This window comes from Neoarius graeffei, chromosome 1 (assembly GCF_027579695.1).
Source record: "Neoarius graeffei isolate fNeoGra1 chromosome 1, fNeoGra1.pri, whole genome shotgun sequence".
Lineage (NCBI taxonomy): Eukaryota > Metazoa > Chordata > Actinopteri > Siluriformes > Ariidae > Neoarius > Neoarius graeffei.
The window spans coordinates 115810815-115820855 of NC_083569.1; the positions used below are offsets into that span (position 1 = coordinate 115810815).

Below are 10041 nucleotides of genomic sequence, written 5' to 3' on the forward strand. Positions count from 1 at the left end.
GTAATCATTGACAAATTGCTTTAGTATCGGAGGAATGAAACACTTCGGTACATGATATCAGGAAATAATCATTTGTAGTAACAGAAACTCCATCTCGTCACTGATTATTTTTCTGGAACAACACAACATGGTGTGATTTATTCCTTAAGTGTACATGTACAGTATAATACAGTGTCTCTGAAACTAGAAGTCTCAAATATGAGAAATGTAAGAAATCATCTTCACTTGATTACAGTGTAAAGACAACATAGATTGGACAATAAATAACTTATAAATACTCTAGATGTAAATACACAGTAATTAATACAAACCCAGGTCAGGAAATGTAGGGACGGCATGTTGAAATTGAAATTAAAACTGAAAACAATGATTTGTAAATAATTTTGATCTGCATTGCACTCAAAACCAAACAACAGCACATTATTTGAGTTTTTCACTCATTAATTTTTATTTCTTCATTAACTTATTTATTTACTTATTTCTTTTTCAAAATAAACACTTTTTGATTCTTGCAACACACGTCCAAAAATTTGGGACAGTAAAGCACTTACCACTTTGTAATGTTGCCATTCTTTCTCTCAACACTTAAGATGTTTAAGGACTGAAGACTCCAAGTGGTGAAGTGTTTCAGGTGTTATTTTTGTCCCGTTCTTCCTGTAAACAGGTCTTAAGGTGTGTAACAGTATGGGGTCGTCACTGGCATATTTTCCATTTCTAAATTCTCCACACATTCTCTATTGGGGACAGAGGGGACACGCCCTCTTCTTCCACAGCCACGCCTTTGTGATGTGAGCAGAATGTGGTTTTGCATTGTCTTGTTGAAATCTCCCTGGAAAAGATTTTGTCTTGAAAGCAGCAGATGTTGCTCCAAAATACTTACCCTTTACACACCAAAATTCCTCCAGATTCATTGACTCATTTAATGATATGCAACATAGAGGGTGAAATATCAAAATCCCTTTCTGTCTTTCTTTCTTTGAGGAACATTGTTTTGAAACATTTCAGTCATTTTCTCACACATTTCTTGACAAACTGGAGATCCTCAGCCCATCTTTGCTCCTCAAATTCTCGGCCTTTCCTGGATACTAGTTTTGTCCCAAATCATGATTACAATCACCTGTTGACATCACCTGTTTCAAATCACATCATTATTGAATTGTTTTACCTCATTACTAGCCCTAAATTGCCTCGTTCCAACTTTTTTTGGAATGTGTTGCAGGCCTGAAACACAGGAATGGATGGATGTATATGAACAAATGAAATGAAGACAAAACATGAAATATCTTGGGTTCATTCTGTTTGCAATTAATTACAAGTCAAAGTAAATTTAGAAATCACTGCTTTTGTTTTTTATTTGCATTTTCCATTTCTGAACTTGATTTGGGGTTGGATATATAACATTATAATATGATGTTTCTAACTAACATCTGAACTCCATCAAGTGTTGCAAAGTCATATTTATTTTGTTGAATAAAGCAATTTTCATTAACTGTGATAGAAAAGATAATGAGAGTTAAACACACATTCACTGAAATGAAAACATGGGTTTAATGTGTTTTAAATAAAAATAGTACACCTGTACCTGGTTGAAGATGTCATCTGAATCAGAATATTTCATTTCAACTTTTGCAAATTCTTCCAAATTATTCTTATTTAGTTGTAAATATCACTTAAACTCAGATATGTAGTTCCACTCATCTAACATCTTGGTGTAATTATGAATTATTTATAACTTTTCCTGACTGTGTATTTGGTCTTTTGTAGTTACTCTGTGACTCTGTAACCAGGGCTTTGTAAAATAAAGTGTTTCTGTAAGAAACCATAACTGCTGACAAATCACTTTAATCACATTCACACAAAATGGAACTGCTCACATCACGATCACCACTTATTGCTGATATAGCTGTTTTTCACAGCCCTGTTCTGCTTCCTTTTACCAGTGACAGAAACACGAGTGCGTAAGAATGAATCATAATGTATATGGTTCATAAAGACTACAGCCGACATTATCCAGTTCAGTTTGGAAACAGATGATACCTGTTCATAAATACATTGAAAAATGTAGATTTTTTTTTTTTTTTAGTTTATCAAAAATATTTCTTTGTAAATTAGATGATAAACATAATTTCCACTGTTCTGAAATAATCTTTATAAATGAATGATGATGAATTAATAATGATAGCTTTGATATTTTATCATTTTTCTACAGTGAGACCTAAACCAGTGGCATCCGTGAATCCTGATAAACAGGTGTTCAGTGGAGACGCCGTCACTCTGAGATGTGACATACAGGATGAAAGTGTCTCTAGCTGGCAGTACAGCTGGTATAAAGATCCTTCACACAGTGGTGTCAGTAGTGAACAGGTGTACACAATCAGTGGTGTTAAAGTGACCCACACAGGTAACTACACCTGTAGAGGAGCAGAGAGAGGAGGCTCACGCTCATCACACTTCAGTGATGCTGTTACACTGACTGTATCCGGTGAGTATGGAAGGTGATTTTTTTTTTTCTGAAATGTACAGTTAGACATACATGAAAAACTTCTCACTGTGTATTAAATAAATCTCAGAAAATAAACCCTAGTTTTGTGTTTCCTGTGTAACAGAGAGACCACCGCCAGTACTGAGTGCATCTCCACAGAGCTGGCTGACTGAAGGAGACTCAGTGACTCTAAGCTGTGAGGTTACAGGCTCCTCTACAGACTGGACATTCAGCTGGTACACAACTGTTCCCTACAGATCCGGATTAACTCAAATAACAAATAGTCGTGGCTATAACATGTCTGTGGAGCTCCTCTCAGACAGCAGCAGAGGATCTGGAGGCAAATACACTCTCAGTCCTGCTGCTCTGAAACACACAGGAGTTTATATGTGCAGAGGAGAGAGAGGAGAACCAGCCTTTCACACACAGTACAGCAATCCACAGCCTCTATGGATCACTGGTGAGGAACATTAACAATGGGTTTGGGTTAAAGTTTGACTGCAAAGTTGAATTCTGGGTAAAATGTTCTATTTCTATTGCTGCTGGAATTTTGAGATGCTTTTTGCTGCACACACTGTGTCTCCTATGTGTAAATGTTTTACCGAGATAAAATACGTCCCGCATTTTACGATTCCGGAGGTCGCTGAAGCAAGTGAGCAACAATATCACATGACCACTGTGGGGTGTGTTGGACCTACTTTGAACCAAAACAAGTCGGTGTGGGCAAACATGGTGGACTCAGCTCTCCTGCCAGCTAAAATCCAGCGGAAATGAAAAGGAAAGCCTGCCTAGTGAGTGTAACTGCAAGATAGAGCAAGGTTAGATGACGTGTCATTTTTCTGGACAGATAACTAAATCATTCTGGCTAGTGTTTAGCTATCTTAGCCTTAGAAGCCATGGGCTCGTCTCCACGGTAGCGTGTATGGAGTTATACACCTAATGTTTTGATCTTGCAGGGAAAGAAACAATAACACAAAAGCAGTAACAGAGAAAATATATATTTGTCTTTTTTTCGCGGATCTATTCGTGAAGGTCAACCACAAATTACATCCCTGTGACTCAAAACTCTCCGAGGTCGATGCAGAGTCACAATGTTTTCTTCGCGTCACCATCCTGGTGTGACACAGTTCCATAGTTATGCTAACTGGTTAAAGCTCCCTGCATTCGGCTGTTTCCTGTTTCTGTAGGGCCGTACCGTATACCTTAAGAGGGAGGAAAATGTTCCATAACAGAGAAAAGCGACCCTCAGGACATCAAAATGATCACATCTCGTCAGCCTGATATTGTTCTTGCGAGATGTAGGAAAATGTCATGCATGGAAACATTTTTTTGAAAATTTCAGATCACTTTGTAGTCAGCACCGTTAAACAGAGTATGATATGGTGGTGTGAATGTCAGTTGAGATTCATTCAATATTTATTAATATGTATAAGGCAGTTAAAGAACCCTTCACTTCTCGGCCTTTTGGCTAAGATCAAGTGTAGTATTTGTTCTTATCAGTTTAATATCTGATATGTTCTCTAAATGAGCAAGTTTTGGGGCAGCACGGTGGTGTAGTGTTTAGCACTGCTGCCTCACAGCAAGAAGGTTCTGGGTTTAAGCCCCATGGCCGATGGGGGGCCTTTCTGTGTGGAGTTTGCATGTTCTCCCCGAGTCTGCATGGGTTTCCTCCGGGTGCTCCAGTTGCCCCACAGTTCAAAGACATGCGGTAAGGTTAACATGGGGCAGCCTTGGGCTGAAGTGCCCTTGAGCAAGGTACCTAACCCAACCCCTAGCTGCTCCCCGGGTGCTATAGTATGGCTGCCCACTGCTCTGGGTGTGTGTGCGCATGTGTTCACTGCTTCAGATGGGTTAAATGCAGAGGATGAATTTCACTGTGCTTGAACGTGCATGTGGCAAATAAAGGCTGCTGCTTCTTCTGAATGCTGGTTGAGTTTGGTGACAAAAGCCATGTGCTGTCTTTTTGTTCCGTCTCTGCTCCTCATTTTGTCATTGGTTTATTTTCCCTGATATAAAGAGGATGAAGGAGATGACTGAGGATCTATGGGCTGGAGGGTTTTATTATAAAATCCAGAAAGCCAGAGAAGGTCAACACTGAAGATGTAACTGAATATGAATATATTATTAAGAATGAACAGGGGTGGGTTTCCCAAAAGCCTCTTAAGGCCAAGAGAGTCTTAAATTACCTCGTAAGAGCCATCATCAAGCTAACGTGGCTTTCCTGAACAACACTGTTGCCTAAGTAGTCCCTTAGTTGCTCGAAATTTACGAGAGACCCAGACCACTCGTTCAAAACAGAGCGACTCTCTCACAGCCAAATACACAGACTGCGTATGCGCTGTAGAGGGACGCTCACAGTCAGCGGGGGAAACTGGTGTTGAATCTGCTGCCCATGTTAAATTATTTTTCTTTTAATTATTTTTCTTCACTTTCTGGTGCAAGTACATCCAGTTAATTATTAAATAAATAAGCAAAACTTTATGAATATATTTCAATATGTTATGGAATTACTTATGCATATTGTCACGTCACATCGATATCACCACGTTTTAATCAAATTTAAGTCCATTAGGCGAGTGATTCACTAATTTAGTGTCATAAATGAGACACATTTCTGCACCTCTAACATTGTCTCTGTGTGTGTGTGTGTGTGTGTGTGTGTGTATATGAGAGAGAGAGGGGGTTTGACCTGTGTGTAGTGTGTACCAAAGGAGGTTGAATTGACCTCCTGAGATAGATAGATAGATAGATAGATAGATAGATAGATAGATAAGGAGGTCAATACAACTTCCTTAGGTACACACTACGCACAGGTCAAAACCTCTCTCTCTCTCTGTGTGTGTGCACTTAGAAGAGAGATCATTGCCCACTCTGCACTGTGGATAACAGTTGAAATAATCCTGACTGCATAATCGGGCTGTAATAGTGAAATGAGTGAGCATGAGGAACACATTTACTTAAATATTTAGCTTATTATTTGCTCATTCTTTCATGTGAACGTTTGTTCATTTAATTAAAAACACGCTTGGATTAAAAATACTGCCCAAAAACATAAAATGGTTTCATTAATTAATTACCACATGATATTTGTAATGCTTCCAGATGATACGATATATTCTCTTATTTTAAACACTTTATATTTCATTAGATTTTGGTTAAAAACGAATGCCATGTGACCTTATAGACTGGATTTAGCAACTACTAATGCCTTCAGCAACGACAGTACAATTGCCTTTAGCAACTACTAATACCGATATCAGGGACGCGCATTACAAAGATGCTCTTCAGATTCCTTCTTACGAGTGAGTTCGGGAAAACCATGTACAGAGACAATGTTTGTTGCTGAAGAGTCTCTCAACTCACTCTTTAGCTCTAAAGGGCAACATTACTGGAAAACCCACCCCTGATCATGTGTTCGTAACAGATACAAAGATGTTAACAGGAGGCGCAAGATTCTGGGGTTGTTTTGTTTGTTTGCTTTCAGAAAACTTTTCAGAAAGACAGGCCCATAAATACTTCAGGTTTAAACACTAATACAAACACAGATATGGATATTCAGAGGACCACACAGTTACAGATGATGCCATGATGTTAGACTGTTATTAAACACAATACAAATAGCAGAGCTGTAAAACAGGTAAGAGTCCGACACAGTTAAGTACAATATAAGACCAGAGGGAAAATCCAAAAGAGTCATCAAAAGCAAAGGGTCTGAACACAGCAATGGCAATCACAAACTAAACATGGCTCTGAACTTTGCACTGTGTAAATGTATGTGCTGGTCGAATGTAATCTACAATGAGGAAGTGATCTGGAGGTGGTGTGTTCGAGCTCAGCTCATACTGAGATGATGGTGCCCTCTGGTGGTGAGGAGGCATTGCCCTGCTGTCCTGTGTCTTTGATCATTTTTTTGTTCCTTCGCAGCAATTGTAAGACTTTCCTGTGCTCCTCGTCCCAGTTTTAATTTTGTCTCTTGGTTTTGACCTTTACCTTTTTGCAGTGTTTATGATTATGGATTATCTGGGGTTAAACTTTTCTGTGTTATGACCTATGCTATGGACTGTGGTTTTAATTACTGGATTAAACAACAGAATTCTGAACACACATGCACTTACTGTATATCCTTATTGCATATTGCACTGATTCTTATTTACATGACTCTCTTCTCTGTTTAAGGTGAATCTCCTCCAGTCTCTCTGATCATCAATCCCAACAGAACTCAACACTTTACTTCTGACTCTCTCTCACTGAGCTGTAACTCTACTGACCAGAGTCGTTCTACTGGATGGACGGTGAGACGATACACACACAGTGAGGGAGTGTTAGATTGTTCTCCATGTAAAATCAGCTCCCTCTCCACATCCTACACTGGAGTTTACTGGTGTCACTCTGAATCTGGAGAAAACAGGAATCCTGTTAACATCACAGTGCAGGGTGAGTCTTCATGTAGTGTGTTTATTATTAAAGGAAAAGGGAAATGTTTCATTACAGAATATTCAGAACTCCGAGTTTCCAACTGGGAAAAACTGTTCATGAAGACAAAAACACCTGGAATTTTTTCCCTTTTAAATATATATAAAAATGTATTCATAAACCTTTTAAATATTCACTTTAATACAACTGTGACTTTGTGTGTTGAACACAGTATCTTTATATAATGTAATCTACAGGGCTTAGTTTATCTAAGTCTGTGTACAATGTGCTGTTACACTTGTTCACACAGGTGTAAATTATTTTTTTTTTTACTGCAGATTGAACTAAAACAAACATTTCAAAAATAAAACATTATTATTTTATTCATTGTCAGGTCCATCACGTGTAGAAGCTCCATTCTCAGTGCTCATGCTGATCTGTAGTGTAGTGACGGCCTCTCCGTATCTGCTGGCGACCATCATTCTGCTGGTCAAATGTTACAGAGCTCGAGGTAAGAACTCTCTGTATGTTTCACATCATGATCAGACTATTTGAGTAGTCGAGAAAAACATTTTCACTTTCACAAAAGCAGAAGACATTTGACTCACTGTTTTCATTTTAAAAGCAAAAATCCACACTTGAGTGTTAAAGCACTTGTTCTAAAATGCACTTACAATAAGATTTAAATGTAAGTTTGATATAAAACAGCACATCTGTTTCTGAGAGTGAATTTACACGGAAAAGCAGAGAATGTGCGCACATCAGTAACACAGGTGCTGGACCAAACAGAAGATAACTAAAAGAAAATAAAGGTTCGCAACACTGTTATATGCTCCATTTTTTATTTTTTAATAGCACGAAGTTGCAGACGCTCAGTCCTTCATCAAGTGCAACAAAGAACAGGTGTAGAGGGTGTGGTATAAATACCTGGAAAGTAAAGTACATTTCTAATTTAATAGTCGTAGCATTAGTTTTTTAGACGTCTTGGTTACGTTGATGGTGAGACTGTACACACTGATCTATACCGTAAGCCCACTGACAGAAACACTCTGCTCCGTGGTGACAGTTATCACCCCACACATCTCATTAGGAGCCTCCCAATAAGTCAGTTCCATAGGGCTAGATGGATATGCAGTTCTAATGACAGATACGATGAACAGGTTTTTGATTTAACGAACAGGTTTTTGGAACGTAGATACAGAGAGGAGTGGATAACGGCGGCGAGGGAGCGTTTCAATACGATTACCCAGATTGAGGCACTACGGCCCAAAACCAAACCCCCTCCAAGTTCTCCTCCTCTCTGTTTTACCACGTATTCATCCATAGGTTTTAAGTTACAAAATATTTTGAAAAAACACTGGCATGTTATTAGCTCAGACCCTGCACTTCAGTTAATTTATAAGGAGTCTCCAAAGTTAGTTTACAAACGAGCTCCGATTCTACGCGATCAGCTGGTTAAATCATATACTACTGCACCAGAAAGACTGCGCACCTTCTTGGATATTCCAGAAGGGAACTACAAATGTGCTAATTGTGTCCAATGTGGCTATACAGCCAAGTGCACAACATATAAACACCCACACAATGGTAAAACACTAAAAACACGTGGAGTCATAACATGTAACACCTCTTTTGTCGTCTATCTCATAAGATGCCCTTGTGGCCTTGCTTATGTAGGGTGTACTTCTAGACCACTGCGTGTCAGAATGTGTGAGCACAGAAGTAACATCAGGTGCGGTGATGAGCGCAACCCTGTGGCGGCGCACTTTAAAAAGGCCGGCCACAATTTGTGCTTTTTTCAATACATAGGTATTGAGAAAGTTAACAAGCCCCCTAGAGGAGGTAACCATAAACGTCTTTTACTGCAACGTGAGACTTACCACATATATACGCTTAACACTGTCTCCAGCAGGCTTAAATGAGGAGTTTGACATTAGACCGTTTTTGTAGGTTAACTTCTTTATATGTGGTTTAATATTGATGTCTTTTCACTTGTATATCTTAGTTTGTTGGACTCTCCATCTTGTGTTTCCTTATGACTACCAACTGTACTGAACAAGTGTATGATTGTGTTATTGTATTCTTAATAATTTTTTTCATGATATAGACAATCTGTAAGGGGTTTTATGGTATTTAATTGTTTTCCAGTGTTCTGGCCATGAGGCTGATGAGAGTTTTATGACCTCTGAAGTAACGGATTGTAAATATTGCATAGATTTATTCTAGTTGATTGTAAATGATGTTTTGGGAAAGGTGCCCTTTGGTGCCCACTCTGTATATATCCCCCCCCCCTTTTTTTTTTGTATGACACACCACACCCCCCTCCCTTTCCAGGTATTTATACCACACCCTCTACACCTGTTCTTTGTTGCACTTGATGAAGGACTGAGCGTCCGAAACTTCGTGCTATTAAAAAATAAAAAAATGGAGCATATAACAGTGTTGCGAACCTTTATTTTCTTTTAGTGAATTTACACGGGACAGATGCTTCAAGTGGAGTTACATTTTCACTTCATAAATAAAGTATATCAAGTACAAATTATTTAAAAAATCGTGCAGAAGTGTGTTTCATACGCAGATGTCACACTTCACTTCACTGTCATTAATAAACCTTAAAACAAACAAAACACCCTTTTAACTGTGTTTAAGGGGAGATCAAATACAGTTTGGTTAACTTTCTGCCATAAACACCTGAAATGAATTAAATGAATGTTTTAATGTCTTTCACAGCTCACACTGTTGAGAGAATTGAGAATGCAGTCATTGAGGAGTGAGCAAAGTTCATCAATAAGAGGATGCATTTACTGTAAAATAATTTCATCACATCTTCTTTAGGGTTTTCTGAGGATTTTAAAAGAATCCTGATTTGTCATTTTCATGTTAATTTCAGAGCGGTTGGTGAAAAGCCCAGTGATACTGGAGTTAAAATAAGTGAAGCTTTGTGTGTCTGCAAAATAAAAACAAGTTAATTGACTGTTATCTGAAACATGGTGGGGAACCAACATTGTGTTTTCTCGGTATTAGTTCTTCCACTGTATTTGTCCGGCTGTGTTGTTCTATTTCTGTGTGAGATTAGCTCTAGATGAATTATGAGGAGTAGACTTACAATCTCTGTTCAATACTGTTATATTTTGTTTGACTTTTCA

At 38.4% G+C, this 10041-nt stretch overlaps 1 pseudogene; it reads left to right on the forward strand.

Annotated features, from left to right (window-relative positions):
* Window positions 1-3930: 3930 nt before the first annotated feature.
* On the forward strand, window positions 3931-4044 carry LOC132897920 (U2 spliceosomal RNA; annotated as a pseudogene).
* The last annotated feature ends 5997 nt before the right edge of the window (window positions 4045-10041 follow it).